Here is a 25,699-nt window from a genome sequence, read left to right on the forward strand (position 1 = left end):
CCAAGTGTTCCTTATTAGGAAACAAGCACAGAACTTGATGTCTTCTATTTTAAATTATTTCAGGTATTTGGCTGAAATCACAAGTGAGTATAACTCCTTTGAGAAGTAGTTCATCCTGGCTGGAGAGTCCGAGAAAAATGAAGTTGTGTAGTTTCTCAAATATTTATCTAGAAGGAAGGGGTTTTGGTGGTAAGAAGTTTGAAAACTTGGGACTGCAGAGTTGTGGGTGGGTGGTAACCTGCAGATGCTGTGAGGTTCTTTCAGTTTCCTGTAGTGTAAGCTGTGGTGAGACATCTGGCAGGTGGAACCTGGAGGCAGACCGTGCTCAGATGTTGCTTGTAGGGAAGGACCAAGTAGAATGCCTGAAGGGGGCAGATCCCTGGGTCCAGAAACTGCAGGTGGCAGGAGCTGGGGGAATAAGCCACATTCTTTGTGTCAGCAGAGGGAGGACAATGGCTTCCTAATATCAGTGGCTGCAGTGTGGTGCTTGGGAGCTGGAGTCAGGGTTAAACACGGACCTGACATGCCCTGCTGGTTTAGTGGACCTAACCTCCTTGAGTGCCTGTTTCTTTAATTCTTATTTCACCTAATTATTTAAGGTTAGCACATAAGAAACAGGGCATGCTTGGTGAAAGTTGAGTTTTAATTTCATTTTCACTAAAATTAATTTTGTGAAACAGCAACAGCAGCAGCAATAAAATAAGATCTGACGGAATTAAGTAGGGTTTGAAATGAGATATTGGTGGACTTTGAAGTCATGATTTGCTGCTTAGCTGGGTGACCTTAGTTAGCTGACTTAATTATTTTGGTGTTCAGCATCCTCTTTGTAAAATTGTGATAATGATATCTAACTTTTAGTTTTTTAAAAAAATGAAATAATAAATGAAAAGTCGTAGATTAGTGCCTGAAATTTAGTATGCAACCTATAAACATTTTTGTGTAAATGAGTATTATTTCAGTCTTTTGGTTACCAATACCAAGGGAGTTAGATTTATCCCTGAGTGATTTCCCTCTCTCTGTCTCCTACTTCTATAGCAAAGATAGGGCTTTCAGGTACAGAGTTCATGATGAAACAAATTTTTTGATAACTAATTGCAAGTGCAACATATTTTAGTAATATCAAATTCTCTGCTCACAGCGGCAGAACTTAGATTATATCTTGTATAGACATTTGTAAAATGTCTTTCCATTGTAGAATACTAGAGAGACTGTATTGGGTAACAATTAGAATCAATGAGAGACTGTAACCAAATATTTAAAACCCCCAAATAAGAAGAGAATTGGGCACCCTCTGGGAGGGAAGCAAGTCTTTCTTTACCTCAATTAACCAGGAGATTCAGCCCAAATCTTCAGTCTTCTGCCTAAATAACAAAAGTAATTGAAGTTACATATACATGTCACAAGAAAATAGATGCTTCTTTGAGGATGAAATTGAAGGAGTACTTTAAAGATGATTCAGAGATGTGTAGCTTCAGGCACAACATCAAAACTTGATTTCATAAGGGACCGACCGCTTGAGCGTGAAGAACTCACGGTAGTAGGGTTTCTAAAGTGGAAGTGTGAGGGAAATTCAGGACATCTCATTTCACTTAACTTCTATTTCCAGTCTCTCAGTCCTCTGGCATGGAGTGAGGTCTTCAAAACCCTGGTGGGACTCAGCTGACTGGTGAGGACCAGGTCAATTATAACATTTACAAACACAGGCTGATGGCCATATGACAACCAATTTATCTCTTCATCCTATTTATGTTGGTACTGATAATTTGCAGCTAGGGCAAAGGTCCTTAAATACTCTGAATAGTACTTCACTATTCTGTAAAATCAAAATAATAATAGAGAGGGCTGTGTTTGCAAATAGTAGAAAAGACTTGGGTAGTCTCTGCGTAAAAGGAAGTCTTTTCGAGACTATTGGTTAGCTCCTGAGATCAAAGGAAGAACTGCAAGTCAATCTGTATCAAGGGGAGCTCCAAATAGCAGGGGCTAAGGGCTATCTCTTTCGGACACTGACATAAACAACTTACTACCACCTCCATTCCTATGGTGTTATTTCTCTTGAGACTCAAGTTATGGGTAAAGGGGTTGGATTGTCCTGAAAATCTAGCAGAGGGCAGGGAGGGAAGAGTGTGGGACACTGTAATCAACACCATCAAAGATATAGATGGGTTTGGCAAAGCCAAGCCACAGCACTGTTACTTAAAGAACACTGGAAGTATTCTGGGCAGGCAAAACCCATCTCTAACATCACATCACACTGGCAGGTAATGATTTTAACCTGGAGTAAAGTAAATCAGTTGCTAATGATGAGTGAAGTATAACAGCAGCTAATTATCCCACTGACTCCTCACTGCTACTGGAGCTCAACAATGGCGGGTCACTTTGACAGAGATGATCCTAACCTGCCGCCGCCACCCCCACCCAAAAAGAGGGGAATGAAAAGGGCAGAGAGGAAAATTGGATCAGGCCACAGCCACTGAGTACCAACGTGGTGCCACCTCTCCTTCCATGTGCCCTGTCTTGGGTAAAATGCATGCCACAGAGTACTCTCATCTTGCCACGTGGAGACCAGAAGTGCATGCATGGAGTATTTGTTCCCAGAAAGAAAATCTTTCTTCTAGATCAGTCCCGTCCATAGAAATGTAATGCCAGGTACATAAGTAATTTTAATTTTTCTAGAAGGGTGCACAAATAAAAAGTAGCAGGTGAAATTAGTTTTAATAATATATGCTACTGAAATGAATAGTTCCAAAATATTAGCAGCTTGATGTATAATCAATATGAAGTTATAAATGAAATATTTTATATTTTTTCCACATTAAATCTTTGAAATGTAGTGCATATTTTACACTTGTAGCATGGGATGGATTGAATGGTATGCCCTTAAAATTCACAGGTTGATGTCCTAAATCCCAGTACTTCAGAATATGAGCTTATGTGGAAACGGATGGTTGCACATCTAAGTTGTCAACATGAGGCCAGGATGGAGCAGGGTGGGCCTCCGACCCAACATGACTGGTGTCCTTATAAAGAGGGATAATGTGGATGCAGACACACATGTGCAGGGAGAATGTCATGTGAAGACTGGAGTCATGCTGTCCAAGTGAGGGGACTTACATAACCCAGGAGAGAGTCCTGAACAGGTCTTTTCCAAGCTCCTTCCAAAGGAGCAAGGCCCTGCCAGCATGCTGGCTTCTGACTTTCAGCTTTCAGGATGAGGAGACAACAAATTCCTGGCACTCAGTGTGGGGTGCTTTGTTAGGATGGCCCCAGCCAACTCTCAGGCCAAACCGTCCGCACGTCCACAGTCATATTTGGGGTTAGTAGCCATTTTGTTGGCTACCATATTTGACAACTCAAGCTTACAAGACTCTGAGAGTCTGGTTTTATGTTGAAATATCCAACGTATCTTCTTATAGTGTTGTAGTTTATCTGGAATGAGTGTGAGGAGGGAGTGTTTGGGTTTTCCTTCATTTTATGCAAAAGCAAGGATGAACATCTGTCACTTCTGGTCCATGTTTGCCAGGTGAAGATGCTGTTTCTGTTTCCGATTCAAAATTGCCATATTTCCAGTTCCTGTTCTGAGTGGCCAGTGTTCTCCAACAATCATTACTTGGAGAAAGAAGAGAAGACACCTACATGGATGGGGAACAGTTTAGGTGAGAAGAAGGGGGCTGCCCACTGAGCAGGCTGGATGGTCCCAGTGGGGTGTCCTTCCCAGTGTGGTTCTGAGGGTCATTCTGCCTCAGGTCAGAGGATCAGTTGAGTTTCTCCAAGTCTCCACCCCTTTGTTGCCCACTTTGGTGTGTAACCTGCTGCCTCCTGAACCTCCAGGTAAGGATGGAGAGAAGGCTTTGTGATGGTGAAAAGCCAGATGGGGTGGGGTAAGAGGAAGCTGTCTCCACATTTTCCTGCTCAGAACCACCTCAGTCCTATCAGCTCAAAGGCAGTTGCTTATCCACATCTGAGAATTTTGCAGTCTAAGTATTAAATGTGTGATGATGTGCACATTTTAATGCTTCATTCTCTTGGTTACAGGAAAGCCATCTGTGGGGCACAGGGGAACTTTGAGAATGACTCCATTTGTTTTTATGGGACTCACTTGGCCCTGTGAATAGTTCCCTTCCAACCCATAGGCCAGTGTGGATAATTTGTAAACTTTTAAAACAATAGCTATCTTCTCATTATGGTAGCAGTATATGGTTAATGTAGAAAATTTAGAGAAAAAAAAAAATTAGTCTTCATCACAGACATAAATAAATAATAAATAAAAATCACCTGTATTCCTAGCATTCAGGGAAAAATGACTCCCATCAAAATTTTTATGTATTTTATTCTAGTGGTTTTTTCCCCCAGTACAAACATATGTATGTTTTATTGCTTCATCATGCATAAGCTTATACCATACTATTTATTTTATAACTGATTTTTATGCCTTGCCTCATTGATCCCATGGGTGGATTTGGTTTCTGGTCATTCCCCCTAGGCCACTGATTGCTTCACACAAATTCTTTCCCACTGGCCCCATGATCTGGTTGAAGCTGGGTCTAGTGTCCCTTTCTCTATGGAGGGCAGTTGGAGACCAGGGCCCACAATGTATTCTGGGCACACCATGGCTCTGGGACATCCCTGGCAAAGGAGGAAGCTGAGGGATCACAGAACTGACTGACCATTTGGACCCCATTGGCTTCTCCGAAGATCCCCAGGATAAGCATTCCCATAGGCTCATTTTTCAGAACACAGAAAGGCCTGCTGGACAGTCCCTAATACAGCCGGAGTGTGTCTAAGGTCATCTATGGGGTTAGAAGAAGGGTGTTACCACTGGGTGCAGGAGGAAGTTCTGGGAGGAAACAATGAGCCCCACACATGAGGGTGGACGTGTGTTCTCATCCCAGGTTTCTGTGGGCAGACACAGTTGTTTGAAACCAAGGACCCTGTCATCCTGCCAGCACATGCCTGGTGCCTCCACCCCACAGCACACACTCACCTCCACAGTCCCAAGTGAATCTTAGCAAACAGCCAGCCCACCTTAGATTTCCCAGCTCTGGGGAGAGAGAGCCTTGGGAAGGGGCGTTGGTTGCTTCTACAGGAGGTCCAAGGTCAGTAGGCAGCAATGCTGATGAATGTCTGTGCACACAAGTTAATGTTCCTACTCTCTGGGCACATTTGGCCAAAGCAAAGAGTTCATTTTCCACTGGGAGAGAGAGACCCCTCGTTCCCTTTGTCCAAGAACCTGGAAGCAATTGGTTAACTTTTCACACTAACAGGAAGAAGCACACATTTCTTCTGCTAGTTTTTGGTTATGGATACTTTTGTCGACTTACTCCCAAAATTCCTAACAGATTGTGCTGATGACTGCAACAGACAAGCTAGGGGAGAGGTTTCTCAGCCAGTGACGATATGAAAAATGGCATCTCTGTCTTTTGTCTTTACTTAAAAACTAAAATGTACTTTCTGCACATATAGAAGATGACAGGATTGTATGCATAGGTAATTATAAGAATTCAGCTCTCCATTTGTCTAGGGAAATCAGCTTTGTTTCAAAGAAGACAAAAGAAAAAAAAAAAAAGAAACCCAAAGCTCTCTTGCAGCACTTCTCTCCTGTTGATCACCTGATTGTTGACAGTAAGGTTTGCCAATTTCTCTTCCTCAGAAACATTGTGTTCATGTCAGAATTCTCTCAACAGTGTTCCTGCGGAGGTATTGATTATTTTTTTCCCCCTCCGTGAAAGAACAGCCAAGTTCACCTTCGGCAAGGCCTCTCTGGCTCTAGAACGATCCAACATCCTACCATTTCCACACTTTGTGGCTCCAGACAGATCACCCCGCTGCCTGAGCCAGATTCCTCACCTGCAAGATTGAAGCCAGGCTACTCCTCTCAGTCATTACTATGAGATTGTGATTGTGACCAGCTGGGAAAGTGCCTGGCTCGGAAGAGCACTGTGTCAGTGTTACCACGCTGACGATAGTAACAGTGATAATTCCATTTGTGAACATGTGATGTGCGTGACGCCTCTGACCTGCGTGTTCTTCCTTAATCCTTGGAAGGACCTTATGAGATGGATATTGCTAATTCATTTGCAGGTGAGGGAAATGAAAGATTTAGATTTAGGGATTTGACTCTGGTCTGTAAACGATTACTAGCAGAGCTGGAATTTGAAGCCAGATGTGTCTAACTTCCTTATGGATTCATTCAAGTACTACAGCAGACAGCCTCCTCACAGAGACTGATCCAGCCTGATACGTGGGGAACAAGGTCGTGTAAGGTGTGTTACCACTTGGAAGTGAAATATGTGTACACATTAGGCCCTCAGAGATGATTCCCTTTCCCCACGAGGAGACACTGTTCCCCTGTCCCTGTCCTCCAAAGCAGGAACATCACACCCCCAGGCCCACCCCCACTTCTGCTGGGGGAGGGCTCCCTTTCAGAGAGGAGGTACTCAGAGAGTCAGGTTGCTGGCACCCTCTGTCCTTCAGAGGTACCTGGCCTCTCATCCTCTTGCTATACAAACTCAGAAAATCACAGCAGAGTGACAAGACCCTTTGCAAGCAGCAACCTACCCCAGGGCCCGCTTAGAAGGATGACAGCCAGCCCTGGAGGCTAGTCCTTTCTCCACACTGTCAACACTTGTGGCCTGGCTTTTATTATTTTACTAAGGCGTGGTGGTTTCTCCTGCCACGACAATGCTTTGTGGACCTTTCCTTAGGATCTGTGAATTCCTTCTTGGACCAGATCTTATGCTAGAAGCTGGGGATTCAGGAATGGCTAAGACCTGTGAAGAAGACTATGCTCTATGATTGGGAGACTGGGCATTTAAAAATAGGTATTCCACACAAGTACTTGCAAGAGCTCTATGAGCAGTTACAAGAAGCACGGAGTACTGACTTAGTCCAAGATGAGGGTCCTCGAAGGTTCTGGGGAACAGGAGTTGAGGACTGTATTAGTTTTCCATTGTTGTGTAACCAATAATAATACAAATGATAGCTTAAAACAAACAAATTTGTCATCTTACATTTTCTGGGGGGTCCAAAGTCTGAAATGGGTCATAAGGAGCTAAAGTCAAAGCGTCTGTAGAGTGTGTTTTCTTGGAGACTCTAAGAGAGAACCTATTTCTGATCTTTCCAGCTTCTAGAGGCTGTTTGCATTCCTTGGTTTGTGGTTCCCAGCCAGTCACGGTCATGCCAACCTGAGTCTCTACCATTACATCCTGCTCTGATTCTCCTGACTCCTTCTTTCTTGGTAAGGAGCCTGTGATGACATTGGGCCCATTTGGATAATCCAGGATACTCTTCCCATCTCCAGATCCTTAACTTATCACATGGAGGCACTCTTTTCGCCACCACAGATTTCAGGGATTAGACATCTTTGAGGATGTCACTATTTGTCCTACAAAATGGAGTAATAGAGGATTTTAGAAAAAAGTCATCAGGGAAAGATCATATTCAGAAGACATGAAGAGAGGTGGAGGTAAGCAGGTGTAGTGGGTAGCAAGGACACATTATCCAAGGAGAGTGTCTTATGGAGAGGTTCAGAGGTGGGAAGAGATTTGGCTGGACCTCAAAGGGTATTGGGTAGGTATCACAGGAAAGAAAGTAGTCAAAACAGGTAGCAATGGCCAATGTATGGAAGATCTAACTGTTCTCAGAGGACTGAGGAGGAATGACTTTGTCAGGGAAGGGCTGGGCACACATCTATACTTTTCAGATGGATGGTTCTCTGAGGATTAAATTCAAGATGGCAGGAGTGGATTCTGGGCTGCTATTACATTAAGAGGGAAGAGATGGAAGTGGCTAGACTAAGATGGTGGAATCAGGTTCAGAGGATACTTAAGTGAAATTCACTGAGATGGAGAGACACTCTGTTGGTGGGAAAGTGAGGTGTTAAGGTGACTTCAAGGCTGCTGGGGTGAACATCTGGGTGATTTTCACTAAGAAGGAAGACTTGAAGAAGTGGAAGGTGTGTGAGGAGAGTTCATGGTAAAGTATTGAACCTAGCTTGAGTTGCTTAAATGATATTCAAGTTGAACTGTTGAGTAGAGATAATGGTATGGAATAAAAGTCCAGGCTGGATCTCTTATAGAGAGATTTATTTAGGCAGTCTGATGTTGTGGAACCAACTGAGATGCCCTTCAATTGATGAATGGATAAAGAAACTGTGGTATATATACACAATGGAAAATTACTCAGTCATAAAGAAGAATAAAATTATGGCATTTGCTGGTAAATGGATGAAGCTGGAAAATATCAGGCTAAGTGAAATAGGCCAAGCCCAAAAACCCAAAGGCCAAATGTTTTCTCTGATGAGCAGATGATGATATATAATGAGGAGGGTGGCAAGGGGAAGAGAAGAATGAAGGAACTTTGAATGGTGTAGAGAGATATGGGGTGGGGGAGGGATGGAAAGATAGAAGGAAACAGACAGTATTACCCTATGTATGCGTATGATTACATGAATGGTGTGACTCTACATGGTGCACAACCATAGAAATGAAAAGTTGTACCCCATTTGTGTACAATGAGTCAAAATGCAGTCTGTAAAAAAAATTAATTAAAAAAAAGAAGACTATGACTTGGAACCAAAGGGTTACCTGAGCCCCATTTTTTGATCAACTCTCTATATCACTGAGTCAAACCATGGAAATTCTCAGAGTTTCAATTTCCTTATTTTGCAATTTGTAGGACAATGTCTTGTTCTGATGATAATATCAAACTGTTCTGAGGATCAAATTGTACAACACATAGGTAAGTTCTATGTAGCTGTTTAATGCTTAACAAATGTTATTTTTATGCCTTTTAAAATACGAATAATTATTAAGAGAAGGCACATTACCATTATTTCTTATAAAATAATTTTGATCGCATCTAATACTTTTCTCTACCTTCTTTCTATAGGGACTGAATAATTCCACCCCCCCCCCTCCCCGCTCCTTTGAGATCCCATGTTCTAGTAATTTGGTCATTTCCGTGGACAGAGCTGATCCTGGATAGAACTACCAGTAGAATGGAGTTTAATGGGAGGGAACTGGAGATTACTGGAGCCGGGAGGTCTAGAGGACTCTCCTCGAAGGCTTGTTATCTGCGTGCATCTCCCACTGCCTTCCAAGGTTGGCATTCTTCTCCAATTTTGTTGACAAAGCAGAGATCTTAGGGTACCCATTGACCCTGTTGAGGTCACTCTGCTGGAGGGCAGCCATCTGCAGCTGGAGCACTTGCTCTCTGGCCATGCTCAGGAGCCTTCTGTAAACAGGAAGAGCGGGACTTTGATGAGCTTTTACCCCCTGGAGGTGCTCACTGAGCTGACACTTGTCCTGGTTTAAAAAGAAGAATGTGATTGTCTGACATTCACTGATGCTTTTGACTTAGTTCCTCATTCCTGAGAAGAGCTCCTTGAAAAATGGAAACTTTCCTTTTTTGTTGTTGATTTTAATACTCTGAAGCTGCTAGTGGATATGCAATATATATTTCTTGAGCTGAACTAAATGGCCCCTTTCAGTGTCATTTCTATTATAAAAAGAAAAAAAGACTCAGAAATGGCAATGGCTCCCTTTGGCAGCATTTCAGATGCAGAGAAAGTCTATAGGAGCAATTAATGTGCATTCTGGAGTCTAAGGGGGCACCCTCAAATCTGGCTTCCTACTCCACTGACTCATAATTTTTGCAAGGACTGAAACTCTCTTTCACAAGGCACTTAGTCAAGTTCTCCATCTGTCCCTGCTTTAATTCTTGGTGAGCATGAAGAGGTCCAAGTTCTCTAGCCTGCTTGGGATACAGGATAATATATTCCATTTGCTTTCATTTCTCAGAAAAATGATTCTATGCATGGAATTCAAAAAACGTAGCAGACACATGCATCGTCATTTGTAGTAGCTTAGTGTGGGATACATGCCCTTCTGTGACAATTTGACTTCTTACTTGTTCACTTGGCTCTGGTAATGTCTTACACCTTGACATGATTCCTGATGTGACATTTTCTTGTATAGATGCAAGATAAGACGTTGACACTCACTTTGCATTTGGGAGGAAGTTGTTACTGCAGCACTTGCAGCTGAGGAAGATACAGGAAAATGTTTCATCTTTGCATGATTTATTCCCAAAGTCCATTAGAACAAAATGCTCCTGATAATTTCAAGTTCATATTAAATTTCTGCCATTCAGAGAAAGGACAATTTGGGCAAATAAGTGCTCATTAAAATTTATTTGGAGGGAATATTTTCCATTAGGGTGTTTCATTATTTAAGAGGAAAATAGGAGCCTATGCAGTAATACATAATGCTCATACCAACATGGCATTTCAGATAAATTACATTTAGATAAAGATAAACGTGTTTGGGTTTGGAAGACCAATTGATTCTAGCAGGTACTGTAGTTGCATAATTATAAGCCAGGTTGAAAGGAATTGCTAAAAACAGGGATGAGCCCAAAGGAGAAAATTATTCCAAAAAGCCTAGAGAAAAAATTATTCCATGCTGGTCTAATTGCTTCTCTGTTTGGAACTGTGGTTTGGGGGCTCCGTATCAGTGGAGCAGGCCCATATGCATTGCTGGGAGTCTGTGGGTGGTTAAGGGAAGAAAGCAGCAATACAGGGGTGGATGGGGAGGACGGGAACTCTGAAGATACAGACACTCCCCCCAGGCACCATATTCTACCATTTTTAAGGCAAGGGAAGGATGATTTGGGTTATTACATTTGAGATGTGGATACAGTGTGCCACCTTGGAATTTAAGTAGCTTCACATCTTCCTATAATTTTGTTCTCAATAACTGTGCTTCAGGGCTGGGGTTATAGCTCGGTGGCAGAGCATTTGCCTTGCACGTGTGAGGCTCTGGGTTCAATCCTTAGCACTGCATAAAAATAAATAAAAGGAAAGGCATCTTGTCCACATACAACTACAAAAAATTGAAGAAAAAAAAAACATTTTGCTTCATACAACCTCACTGCAAGTTCTCAAGATGCTCACTTTCTGCCTCAAGACCCTGAATGTTTCCAGCTTTTTCTGCATGTATCTGTCTCTGGGTCCCTTCCAGGTCCCCTGCTTTAAGACTCCAGATCAGCCCCAACTGGCATGTGCCACACAGCCACCATGCCTACTCTCCCCTGTCTCTCTCTCTTCCCCACAACTCCTGGAAATCCACACATTTCACAAACCTTCACTCACTTCACCTCTCAGGGGGCATGGGGACACTTCTTCCTGGCTTCTCAGTGGCAACGCCAGGTCCTCTCTCATTTCCTGACCTTCACGGCTGCTTCCTGCTGAGCCAACAAAGAAGAATAGTGCAGCCCAGGGAGGAGAATACAACTAGTCACCTATAGCTTTAGGGCTGGGTCAAGGGAGCCAATTAACAGCTTCAAACCTCAATTTTACCATCTATGAAATAACATAAAACGTACCTTAGGAGGAAATTTTGAAGATAAAAGGAGATAACGCATGGAAAATGCAAGTAAAGCTGTTATTGATTCAACAATCATGAATTACGAAGCATTTCATGTGTTATATTCCATATAATGTTTCCTGGATGTTGTTCCCACCATGCTGGAATATGGTTGGCAGCCAATAGCAGATTGACAGGACCAAAACACCCAAAGATTTCCTTTATTCTACACGTTAAATTAGATGCTTAATTTCTTCTATTCTCAACTGTGTGTATGATCAACATTTTTTTATATTTCTAAGTGAGTTGTCTGCCATGGCTTGGAACTTTTGAATGACAAGAGTCGAACCAGATCTTATCAGGCACAAAGCACTTAGTGAAAGGCTTTGACTAAGTCTTTCCATCTGTATGACATCTTATTTATTTATTTATTTTGTTAAGAGAGAATAAGGATTTTATTTCTCTAGTTTTCTTCCTAACACTCCACTTGACCAACTGTTCTCCTTGACAAAGTCATAGTCTCTGTCTGGATGGTCCTCTCGACATGATCCTCTTGGTTCCAGGCTTGATAAAGGCTCTGTGGTACTTACTAGAGCAAGAGTACATCTTGTATCTTGCTTTTATCCTGACCATGATTTTGTAAATAGTCCTTTATTAAATTATCCCTAGATTATTCTCGTTTGATATGATACAATGGAAATATTAAGACCTCATCTCTCTCATTTGCTATTGTATTTTCATTGGTATTTGCTGAATGAGCAAGTAAATGAAGGTGTGCTCCTCTTCTTCATTGGTTGCTTCGTACACTTACTTAGGGTATAGATTATTTATCAGGGGAGCGGCTCTGTGAGTGATGGCAGTTTCTATGGGGTTAAATTTACCCCATAATCATTTAAATGATTTAAAATCATTTAAATGATTATTTAAATTTTTTATTTAAATGATTATTTAAATCATTTAAATGATTATTTAAATGATTTTAAATAATCATTTTACTTAGATTATTTAAAAAAATCTTACATGTTATATGGAGCTTTAAAAATATAATGTAGGTTTGAATTAAAACAATATTTTTTGTGTTACTGATGATTTAACCCAGGGATGCTCTACCATTAAGCTATATCCCCAGCCATTTTATTTTTTTAAATTTTTTAAAAATTGTAAACAAACAGGATACATTTTGATTCTGTGTACATGGAGTAAAGGCATACCATTTGTGTAATCATAAATTTACACAGGGCAATGTTTTTTGATTCATTCTGCCATTTTTTCCCCCTTTCCCCCAACCCCTCTTTTCCCCCTATACAGTCCTTCCTTCCTCCATTCTTGCCCCCCTCCCTAACCCTAACCCTAAACCTAACCCTAACTCTAATGCTAACCCCTCCCACCCCCCATTATATGTCATCATCCGCATACATTAGGAACAAGCTTCAAATATTCTATTCATTGAGCAGTGTCCTGCATGCTTAAGATGTGAAGTATGTGCTCACCCAGCCGAAATAGAGAGTTGCCAATAAATTATAAATTGGTATTATTTTCCCTCAGATTATTTCATAAATTAACTGCTGGCCAACTTGAACTTCAGCAAGAATAACTCAGAGTTAGAAAGACCCATAATGTGAAATGGATTTTGGTTTTAGTCAGACAACCAGTTACTTCTTTCAATTTGTTCTATATATTTAAAATTAAAAAAAAAAAGACATTGTTGGACTTACTAGTGCAACTCTGTGGTAGCTAGTATTAACCATCTTTGACTCCCAAGGAGGAAAAATTGATAGCAAGATTTATATATGAACTTTTCAGAAATATCAAAATAAAGCAGAAAGGAGGGACTGAGGTACTTAATTCATCCCAAGGTATTTGTGGGATACCTGAAGCTCCAGGCCCAAGCTTCTGGTTGACCACTCCAGCCTCCTGCTTATGGTCAGCTACTCCTTATATTTGCCTGTTGCCATCCTGTAAAGACCTGGCTTTGCATTCTCCCATTCTTCCATTGGATTCAGGCCTGGATTCAGAAGCAGTGGGAAACTCTAGGACTTTTCTGCCGGGTGGGTGAGTGGCACATTCCATCATGGACACCTTTGGGCCTCTTCAGTCACTTTTATCTTCAGTCTTAGTTACCAATATGTTTAGTTTTAATTTTGAAGTCTTAACTTTAGGACTCTGAATGAGCTTTGTTCTCACATGAGATGCTCATTAAAGTCAAGTGTTATGTATTTATTTTTTCCTTGAGAAGTTGTTGTTTTTAATTCAACTGCAGAACTTGACATTTATCCTTGTTAACATTCAACTCAGTTTGGCTCATTGTGAGAGCAGACAGTGTGGGGAATTAGCAGAGCAGGTGAATGTATGTCTCCTTGGTAATAAACTTTTATTTTTCTTCAATACTGAGTTTTTCTAGGAATATGCCTTATTTTTTATGATACACATATAGCTGACTGCATGGAGAGAAGAGAAAATTCAGGGGCTGGGGTGTAGCTTACCATAGAGCATCTGCTTAGTGTGTGTGAGGTCTTGCATTCAATGCTGGGCTTCTTTTGCCCCAAATTGAGAAATTATTCTATGCAGAACCGGGGGAAAAGCATAGGAGACATAACCTAGTAGAGGTCAAGATAAACAGTGTTGCCGCCACCATCCCACTAATCTTTCAAGATTTAAGTTGACTTTGACTAAAGAGAGACTTTGACTAAAGAGAGACTTTGACTAAACTTATTTATGGAGGTTAGAAATGACAAAAGTGATCATTTTTCCAAAATTAAAATGGTTATTAGTTTTAAAAATACATGTACTATCAGGTCTGAACTACCAGCTCATTTAGTTGAGATCACATAAAGTCAATACCACATGGCATCTTTTTATCCAAACATATATTTTTGGATAAGATAGAAACAGATTCAACATTAACATATTCTAAAAGAGGGCCTCACTAGGAACAAAGTGATCTGCTGGTCTTTTACTTGTTATGCAGGAAAAAAAATCAATATTTTTTAGAAAAAAATAATATGGAGTCTCACCTATAATGTCTAGGATATAATAACAAAACTACTATATATGATAAAAAAAGAGAAAAGTTGTCCAGTAATAGATAAAATAGTCAACAGAAGCAGACCCAGAGATAATCCAATGCTGGCAGGCAAGGGTTTCAGAAAGTTGGATAATATATGAGATAAAAGAGAAAAAAGGTAAAATAAATGTATAATGTGGGAAGAAAAGTTGACCAACCCTGGTCATGAAGTTAGTCCTCCCATTCTAAACTCCCTCCTTGCATTTAGCACAAGATCAGGCAACTCTGTATTTGGATGGTTACCTTTTTGGGGAACAAAGTGTTGTGGCTCAGCTATAGATGAAATTCCTAAAGTTATATTTTTATTTTTAAAATTTTTAAAATTATTTTATTTGGTCTAATTAGTAATACATTGTATTTTTATAATTTATCAAATTTTGTAGTCTTTAAGTGTGGTAGTTCACTAAGTTCCCTAGGGAACTTCATAATCCGTGACTGGTTACATGCAAAGCAGAAGGAATCTTCTAAGACCCTTAACTGACACATTTGCATGGATGATAAATTTCCGTATACCACAACTTACATTGGCTAAATCACAAAAACTGGTCCTTCTGAAGGAGTGCGTTCATTGTAAGAAGTTGCCAGGTTTGGTCTTGAGGTCTAAACCTCGAATAATCTCTCTTAAAGAAACCTAAAGGGGAGGGTACTCATCACAGGGGAGGAGAGACCCCTTTTCACTCAGGGTTGGAACATGCAATACTCTGGTTTCTTTGTTAAAGGTCCTGGGTTTTACTCAGGTATATACCTTCCTTCTTTGGTTAAATTTTTTTATTAAGGCTCTCTTGATCATCCACTCATCTTCTGCATTCTGGTCCAGGAAGGGATATGGGAAAACTTAGGACCATGGAGGTGCATGTGCATGTGCACGTGTGTGTACGCGCGCGCGTACATGCACATGCCTGTGTGTTGGGGAGTCCATGGGTAGTCTGTTAGTTAGTATTTCTTTGTTATTTGGAGGAGACATTGTTATGCAAGTTATTTTTCTTCCACTGGATTTTCTTGGGTCTTTACAACACCAGTAGCCAGTCTCTATTTTAGTCAAGCAGTGAGAGAAAGATTCCAGCTCCTTCATGAGATTCTTAAGACACTGAAGGCTGAATAACTAGGCCACATAAATAACTGATAATAAAGATAAAATATACCATAGTCTAATTTTAATGAAGGAGTCTCTTATTTCTTTTGACAGTAAAATGAAAATATTTTCTTAGTGGGAAAGATTTGCATAATTTGAAAGTATCTCTGCTGAATCAGAGATCGACTTGTCCTTTTACCCCAGACTCCCTCACCTGGGCCAGTGCCTCCTCCCCTCCTCAGAGGTAACCCTGGTCATTGCAGGACCTGTGTTCTTCTCATTCCTTACTTTACATTTTAATACTAATATATGTTGATGTTCGCTCAGTTTTCTTTTTACAAAATGGAGTTATAGCATGTGTGTCTTCAAAGTGTTTTTTTTTTTTTAACCAATTTTAACATCTTTAAGTTGTATTTTCAAGTCCTCACATACAGTATATTCTTGTGTACAGACAGAGGCAGTTCAGTAAGACAGACCTCTAGAAGAGGACTTGCTGTGTCAGTGACCACCCCTACCTAAATTGTGACAGAGCCCACCATATTGTTATTTACATCAGCTTGACAAGTACACTCTCACCAAAAGTGTAGGCAAGAAAGACACTGTTTCCTAGAATACATTTCGGGAGGCCAAAACCAAATTACTAAGTCATTTTGTGATGGGTATCAGACTTTACATGCACGTACCCTTTGACACAGCAATTCCGCTTCTAGAAATTAATCCTACCAAAATAATTACACAGATGGATGAAGACATATCATAAGGAAGGCAGATGTGGCATTACTTACAATCTTGAGGAATTGGAGACCACTAAATGTCTGGCAAAAGGCAATTGGTTAAATGAATTATGATACAGAGAGACTATGTGCTTGGAAGAGATATTTAATATGTCAAATAACTACCAAGCTCAGGGAATATATGTTTAAAGATCATAAACCCTACAATCCAATGCTGTTAGTTCCACTTGCCTCTGGGCAGCTCTACAAGGTTGCCCCACAGGTATGAGCTTGAAATTTAACAAACAAGCCAAATGAAATAACAGGATTTCACATTTTCATTTTCGACCATTTTATTATAGTTTTTTTTTTAAAAAAAACCACAACAATACACAAAGTATTTGATTTTAGAACTTGAAAAATCATTATCAAAATAAGCTAAGGGGCTAGTGGATTAACTCAATGGTAGAGTGTACAAGCAGTGTTCAATACTTAGCACCAAAAGCAATGAAAACAAAAATTAGATAGTAGACATTAGGGAGAAAATGTAATTCGGATGAATGCTGAAGCTGTGGAAATTTAAATTAGGTGCAAATGCAGACACATTTGGTAGGACACATGAAATCGTAGCAGATCCTCTGGTTCAGCACCTGTGTGGAAATCAGCTCAAGTGGATTTCCGTCTCCCTTGCCTCTTGTTCTGGCTTTGTGACTAAGTTCTGAAAGATGGTATGTAAACAAAAGAATAGTCTAGAAATTCTGCAAAGAGTAATAAAGGGGTTTGAATCATAGGTAATGTGAATTTTTTATCTTTTTCTTTGGGCACCTGCTGCCTGACTGGAACCTGAATTTGATGATCTGAGTTCCACCAGTCACTTGAAGGACAGTGACCACCACGATGGAAACCTAGCACTGGGGAGCAGGATGGGAAGACAGGTCTGGGTTCCTGATGACACCAGAGGGCATATGGGTCAGTCTTAGACTGCACATTTCAGGATCTTTCTTACAGGAAGGAAAAATACACTGTAGCCTATTTAAGACTAGGTTGCTTAATTTTGCATAATATACTACATATCCTATTTTATATAAAACACAACACAAAATTTGTTCTTTGACAAGAATATAAAAAGGAAAGGAAATTCCTAGCAAACCTAACTGAAAGAAAGAACAAACATACAAGGTTAATGAGTTATAATCTTCAAATACAGAAAAGCATAAGAGTTTATATTGAGCATCTTGCACAAACCAATGATAATACATTTAGAAGCCTTAGAGGAATGGATAACTTGTTATCAAAACATAAAACACCCCATCTGACCCAAAATGAGAGAAAAATCTGAACAGACCAAGAACCATAGCCAAATTCAGTGGCAGGCTCAGATGGTTTTACTGCTAGCTTTAATCTAAATTCAAACATCATGCAATTCTTGTGCTATTTAAACAGTTCCATTCCACAGGAAAAAAAGATGAAATATCCTTAATTCATTGTATGAAGTGTCATGAAGATAGCACACTAGAGAAAAATTAGATGGATTCCAATTACAAATATAAAAGCAAATATTTCACATAAACCATGAGCTGCCTGAATCCAGATATCCATTTATAAAATTACATGATAGGAACAAATGGAATTAATTCCAGTAACACAAGGACTTCAGAAATAGGGACTTTATCAACATGTTTTATTATGTCAACTAACTAAAGGATACCAGAGATGCTGCAAAGCTATTCAGTAAAATGCAGAGCTATTGTGAAAGTACAAAGAGAGAAGGATCAGAAGAAAGCCACCCAAACAAACAAACGGCACTCACTAAAGTAGCAGACGGCAGTCTAAAGGATAAAATCTTCAGGCCATTTCCCACTAAAAATTGGATCCAGTGCTACCATGGCTCTGTCTTGATCTTTGGTGCACCAGCTAATGCAGTATGAACAAAAGATAAAATATTTACAATAAATATTGAAAGAAAGAGACATGTTGATGACATGATTGTAAAGTCCAAAAAAAAAAAACAAAAAAAAAAAAACCAAAAAAACCCACAGAGCTCTATCATAAACAATGAAAATTAAGAAGATAATTTGATGAAGTAATGAACAAAAGAGATAAAACTAATTTTCTTTATGTTTGTAATATTACATTAAAAATAGAAAATAAATGTTATTCGGAATAGCAAGAGACATAAATTACTGGGTAGACCAGAAGGTCTATACAAAAGAAACCAGAAAATCTTAATAGAAGGACTTAAAGGAGTGTCAGGGTCAAAAGGAGGACAGATTGAGATCCTCCTGGAAGAACACATGGAAGCAAAAACATTAATTCAGGTCAAGTTGAGAATATAAGCTATCAGTGTTCTCAGAATCCTAACATATATTTTAAAAATTGTGCATGTTCAAGATCATCTAACAATAACAGACAGTTATTACTGAACAAAGTAAATTAAATGCTAAAGAAAAGCTATCATTCTATCTGTTGTTATTATATGAATTTCCTTTCTTAAAGTACAAGAAAGGGGATAGTTCCCTTCACCAGGGAGAACTAGGTATGCTGTTATAATAAATCTGTGGCTGCACCGTTCGACTGGATTCTGCTGTCAGATAAGAAGCCACAGCTCAGACCAGAAGGAACATGAGTCTCACATCAGCACTTACTGAGATCCTGGGCATCTCGGGTCACAGGGATCTCATTTCTAGCAGAGGTCACAGATAGGAGAACAAATCACAGCACTGGCATAGACCAGGGCGTCTTGGAGGCGGGGCAGTGGCTGATGAGTTGGTTTATCCTGGAGGACCAGAGGAGCTTTGCAGTAAAGCCCAGGGAAAAGGCATCCTGGGCAGAACTCCTGAGGAGGGCACAGGCAAGGATGTGAGAGAAGAGAAAGCCCGGCTCCGGCCAGCTCCCTCCAGTCCCTGGTGCTGCTGGGGTTCAAGAGGAGAGGCAGACATTGGAGGAAGGAGAGGTAGGACAGGATGGTGGTGGCCAGAGTGGAAGAGGATGAAGGAGCCATCCTGGTCATGTAGACCAAGCTTTAGTGTGCCATTCAACAGAACTGAGAACACAGCTTCTTATTTCATAAAATGAAATGCCAAGCATAGAATCACGGGAGCTGTGGCCAGCAGGCAGTGAGCACTGGTGGCCAGGAGTCAGGCTACTAGTCTCAGAGGACACTTAACAGGGATGTTGAGGACCTGTGATGTAGGGCAGTTGACCCAGGCACTTGTCTCTTTATCATTAGTATGCCCAGCTAATTTCCACTTATCCAATACTCAGCCCAAGTATCCCTTCTAGAAGATTCCTGGCACCACAGCCAGACTTAGGTAACATCTGCATCCCATCTTCTGGCTTGCCACTTTTTATTTATTTATTTTTTGTTGTCACCACTCTGAATTGTCCTACCCACCCCTCTCCAGTTCGGCTGTATCCTACTCCCTGCTAACCTGTCCCTCTCTCCTTCCCTTCCCTGCCCTGTCTGGCCCCTTACTCTATATCTTATACTGTCCTGTGACCACTGACTTATGGATTTACTCTTTGTATCCTCCAGTAGAGGGTAAATTCCTTGATGGATAGGCCTGCCTTTTTAGACCTTATATCTTCGGCCCCAGCAAGGACGCTTGAATCACAGCACTAGGTGGTCAACGGGTGTTCTGACGTATGGACAGATTGATTGACAGAATGCATGAGTGGAAAATGGGAGGCTGGGCCTCATCAGCTGATGCCTGAGCAGGAAGAAAATACAGCTGTGGGAATGCTCTGAGGTGGCAGCAAAAAGAAATTAATATTATCAAAGGTGCTGAATTTATTCTTACTTTACTGTCCCTTTTCTTAAGGAACTTACTGGGTTATATATCTGTAGATGCTGTACACTGTTTTAGTAAGTAATTTCCACATCTGCAGAAAACATTATTATGAATTATCTTTGGTGTTCACTTAATAGCAAATGTTCAGCTCAGAAAAACAGGACTATGGGAGAGGAGCCTGTGTCTACTCACAATGTCTGACGAGCCCAGGTCAAGCACACGGTGACAGATGAGCTTGAGAGTTATAGGGGGACACGCTGGATTTTCACCCTGGCCATGGCTGGGAGGGACACTTTGGGAACTGCAGATCCTTATTAGTGATGGGAATTTTAGTACTTATTTCACAGTTATTAATAAGGAAGAGAACCCTGGAATAGAGTGTCTGGTACTAAGTAGCCCCTTAGTAAGTACAAACGCTGCCCCCAATCCTGATTCAACCTAAATAAAGAACACAGGTCCCCATTGCCCAGGCCGTGACTATGCCTTATCCAGTAGCTCCAACTGGGATTTGGAGCCAGAGAAGCCTGTATTTGTATCCTAGCTCGGCTCACTGTTCTACTAGTCAGTCAGTTCCAGCTCCTACTGTCCTCTGTCACCAAGACCCCAGCCTCCCTGCAGTTCCTAGTCTGTGATGCTGCTCCTGACAGTCTCCTATGTTGTCCTGTTTTAAGCCTGTTAGTATCCAGGGCCTCAGGGCTTGCTATTGCTTGATCTAGACAAAGTCAAGTGCCCATTCTAAGGCTATTTTATCATTAACGTGTCATTTAGGGCCCAGTTTCTGGGTTTAGGCCCCCTGATCCCACTCTCTTCCACAATGCTGCTTCCCAAGATCCTTAAACGCAGGAGCGCAGGTGTCTTCAGCCGTGAAATAGAGCAGAACGGGAGGGGTGAGCCCTCGAATCTCCAGCACCTGCACCCAGGCAGGCTCAGGGGCCACCGCCCTCGGGAGTCAGCACTCTGCTCCGTGTGGAGACCCACCACCCGTGTCCATCCCGATTCGATTCGGTGGCACCAGCTCTGCTCATCACAGAGTCTCAGTCTGGTTTCAGCGTGACTTTTGCTGCTGCGCTGACGGAGGACTAGATCCAGGAAGGCGAGTAGGATATGTTGCGAGTTGTCCTTTGAGAGACAGGACTGGAGCGGAAGCAGACTGCAGTCAGTCAAAAATCGGGGATTCTTCCAAGAGCAGAGGGAAGTCACTGAAGGGATTTTAGTTGAGGAGTGATGTGATCAGTCCTGTTAAAATTCCTGCCCACACCTCCCAGGAACCCGCTGCATGGCTCTTGTTGGTGGCTGGGACTTGGGAGTTGGCCAGGTGTGGGGACGGCAAACCTAAATCTACTACTATGTGCGACTCTCTGCCCTCACAGGCCTGACCTGCCAGAGCAGGGAGACGTGTCAGTGAGCCAGGGGACTGTGTAACAAACATCAAGAAGAAACGAAGATTGGATCAAGCAAGGTGACCTAACAGTGGCAGGGGTCTTTCTCTGAGAAAATAACATGGATTCTGCAAGCTGAATAAGAAAGTCCTGGGAACATCAGGAGATGGAGCAGCAGCCAGAGGAGGCAGCAGCAGAGAAGGCCAAGGATGGGGCTTCCTGTGGGACACAGTGTTACACATGGGTGGGTCCAGGTCAGGGGAGGGCCAAGAAGTTTGGAGCTTATGCTAATGGTTTCTCAGCAGGGGAAAATGCCCTCATGAAGGCAGAACTTGGTGCTGGGATGATCTTGCGAGGTCAGAGGAGAGCACCAAGTCAAGAATGGTGTCCAGGGATGAGGTCACCTTCTGAGACTCGTGCATTAAATATCCTCAGGAAGTAGACTGTTGTTCGAACACCGAATGGATAGTGTGAACCGGTTGCCCGCTATAATATTAAAATGTGGGTCTATGGCCTTGTAAATGAACAAGAAAAGTTTGATGCAGAGAACTCATTTTATAGACTGGAAAGGTCCTATGAGGAATGTCTGCAAATTAATTCACCTCTGCCTCACACGTGGCTGTGTGTCTGCCAGAGAACGGGGGCCTCACTGTGTGTGGAAAGGCAGCAGCTTAGAAAAAGGTGGAGAGGTCTGTGTGTGGGGGGGGGGGGGGGGGGGTGAGAGGAGCTAGGAGAGTCATTTATTTTCTGACTTTAGAATTTTCTCAAGAAGATGTAATCAAAGTAGATACATTTTTCAGGAACTTCATTAATAAACATCAGCCGAACACCTAATGCTCCATGTTTATCCTTGTGCTAGAAATTATACAAAATGCAAGGTTGTACAACACTCCTTTCTTACAATGTATGCAACAAATTAAGAAATTTGATAGCATCAAAGGCACAATTGCATTAGGTGTCAAATGTGTCCAAGGCAAGGACGTGGGCAATGGGCACCCTTCCGATTCTGCACCCTCACCAAGCCACCTCGTCGGCTTTAGCCTTCTTTTTGTTTTATGACAAAAATCCAATGATCTGGAATTTAAGGTCTTCCAAAATTGGGCTTTGGTTCTGTCATTCTAAGCTTCAAAGAACTGCTACTCTTGCTGAGCTCTGTGCCTCAAACAGCCATGGGAGGTAACTGATCCAGGGAAAGCAAGCATGATGATAAGGATGATAGTGAGTGCCTGTCATGCTCTGGGACTCTGCCAGCCTTTCCCCTCTTCCTTACTAACAACTTGCAAGACAGATCCATTATCTGCACTTCCCAAGTGAAAAGAAACTAGGGTTCTTCTCAAGAATCCAGAGGTGCCCACTGCAGCTGTCTCTCCGAACAAAGTCAGCATCCAAGTGGGTTTTTATTAATCATATCCTTGCTTGGACCTCTAGAATTTGTTTTTGTGATATTGCTGGAAGTTATGATTGTAGAAATACTCTAATGTGAAAAGTTATAATAAATATGATAAAGTTTGAGTAGCATCAACTGCATGCTATTTCACAATGGTAACACTTTCTGATCTCAGACCAATAGCTTAAAAGGTATTTCAGCTTTCTTTCAGTTCCTGGAGTTAACAGGGCCTGAGTCCTACAGAGGCAGGGTAAGTGGATCACATATAGTTTAAAACCTGGTTGAAGACAAATATGCATTGGGTTTCTGCCTATAAATTAGGTGGACTAGATAGGCAAGGTAACTGTCCTTAAACTCTAGATTTGGAGGATGCTGGGGACAGGGAGAAGAGAACCAAGTAAGCAAGATAATATCAGCTAGTACTAAGTGCTAAGTGTTCCTGAGGTGCTAAATGCTAAGAAAATGATGTAAGATGCTGTGGTGGGGGCCCTTACATTTAGAGTGGTGGGAGATGGTATCTCTGAAGAGATAATATCTCAGTTGACCTTGAATAGTGAGAACTGTTTTGTCTTGAGCCAGAACATGAGTTAGTATCAAGTACCAAGATCTGAGCACTTCTGATCAGTGGTGCATGAGTTCAAGAAGGAGAAATGTGTTAGATTTTCAGATCTTCAAGGACATGACTCTTCGCAGGGAAGGGTCAGAAAATTCTGGCCTGAGTCAGACAAGGGAACTTCATGTCCAGTTTTAGACAGTGGAACATCTTTTCCTGCTTGCAGCTGTTCTGGTAGGCTGGTAGATAGTGGATCAGGCCAGGAGACAGGAATGAACCTCAGGTTTATCCTTACCTTTGGGGAAACCTGCTGGTTTGGGGTATGTTGGGAACACAATTTCACTATGGGGGACATGAAAAATTCCTACAAAGACTATCAGGGACAAACCCACAATAGAGCAGGTTTATTGACTTATTTCAATAAAGGAGGGTGTGCCAGGTGAAATATGTAGTGTGTATTAGTAAAGAGGGACAGAGAATTTTTTGTGAGAATTGTGCTGTGTCAAATGATTCTTAGGAAGGGCTAGAGAAGCAGGATTCAGCTCTGCATTGCTTGAAGTTACAGCCTAAGCTTCAGCGGAAGTTGCAAAGCGGGGCGGGGGACATCTTTGGTATGAAATCAGTAGCCCTCAAAGAAGAGGGTCATTGCAGTGAGCTACAGCTGCAGCCTGACCTTTGGAGAAATACCCTCTACTGTTGACTTAGCAGTGGGTTTTATCTGCGGCTGTTATCACAATCTGGTTAATGGCAGGCCTGATATTTTGTACCTCAGAGAAAGAGTATAAAATGTCTCTGACATTTTTTAGGAAATCAGGGCTATAATCAATAATGTTCTTAGCCCTGTTATACTTGAGGTGCAGCATAAACCCCAAAAACAGGTGTGGCTGGCTTTTTTTGATTGGCTTTCTTCCAGTCGTCTGGCCCTAGTTAGGTCTACAAGTTGGATTGGAAAGGCCTATTTTGCTAAACAATGCTGGACTTAAATGCTTATTTTTTAGAAATTAGGCAACAAAAATTTGTCCAAAGTATTACCTAATGCAAAATAAGCAAACAAACCAGTTCCAGTGAAAGTTTGACTGACCTAACAGAACATCCAGATAAGCTTCACTCAATTTGGTTAAGGCCCCTTAGCAGAGATTTTACAGAAAAACTATGTGGTTAGAAGTATCTGGAAGAGACTCAGAGAAAGCAGAAGTTGGTTCAGCAGAAGCAGAAGGCACCCTCCATCCTTCATGCATCCCTCTCTCCATGAGTGTCAGGGACAAATGTTTTCAGATGCCATGCCAGGCAGGGGCTGGGGAGACAAAGAGGAATGACAAGACCCACATTTCTCACTGTGCAGAATGATAAACCAAGGTTCAGAAATCTCGAAGAATTAAGAAATACATCTATCTAATAACCAACTAAGCTGGGATGTCAATCCATGCCTGTCTGAATACAGCTCCAACAAAGAGAGCCTTTGTTGGAAAGAAACTAAGACTTTGGACAGATCTAGGCAACTATGAAAGGGTCTCTTGGGTCTTCTCCCCTCACACAAGCCTCTTTGAAATGTTTTTCTTTCTCACCTCAGGCCCATTGTCCTCCTGTCATCCATATTCACTTAGAAGTCCAAGGCAGATTTGTGTGACGGAATGACATTTCTCCTTTGTGTCCCAAGAAAGAGGCATCCTTAGCTTTCTCTGGGTTCAGAGGGAAAAATTAGGCTTGAATGGCAAACTGGAAATTGACTGAACCGATATACAATTTTTTAGTAGAATGGCCTATATATTTTCTTGGTTCTGGGTTTCTTTTCTTCTACTTGTAAAATGAGGGTTAGTGAAACTCACCTCCCAGTGAGAGTTTCTACCCTCGAGATTGATAAAAACCCAGTGGAGGTGGCACAGATATTTCACAGAGCAGCATCATGGAGCAACCCTGCAGTTTTCAATTAGTTTTCAGCCTGGGAACGTGGCTGTCAACGTAGGGAAAAAAAAAAAAAAAAAAAAGCGTCAATGTCCACTCAAGGTTTTAGGTGGCTGGCCCGGGAAAATAGTGGGGCACCAGGTAGTTATTATTGGAAGAAGTGCCACCTCTTATTTTCCTCTCCTAATAAGAGGTTTGAGCCGATGAATGAAAAGAGAAGTAGGCTCACGGTATTGCTACTGAAAGTCCCAGTCACACCGTGCAGAATGGTCTTGAATCTGCATCCAAGCTGGAGAAAAAAACGAGACCTCCTCGAAAGGGCAGGGGGTTTCTCCTTTGTTCATTATTGCTTAGTTTTGGCTTCTAGGTAAAACAGGAAGGGCTGAAGTGCAGGGGAGGGGCGAAGTGTGTGATTGACATTTACTTTGGGGTGTTTAGTACAGACTAAAGAACTGTGCAGAGTGATCCCTGTATA

The sequence above is a fragment of the Sciurus vulgaris genome, assembly GCF_902686455.1.
Source record: "Sciurus vulgaris genome assembly, chromosome: 17".
NCBI lineage: Eukaryota > Metazoa > Chordata > Mammalia > Rodentia > Sciuridae > Sciurus > Sciurus vulgaris.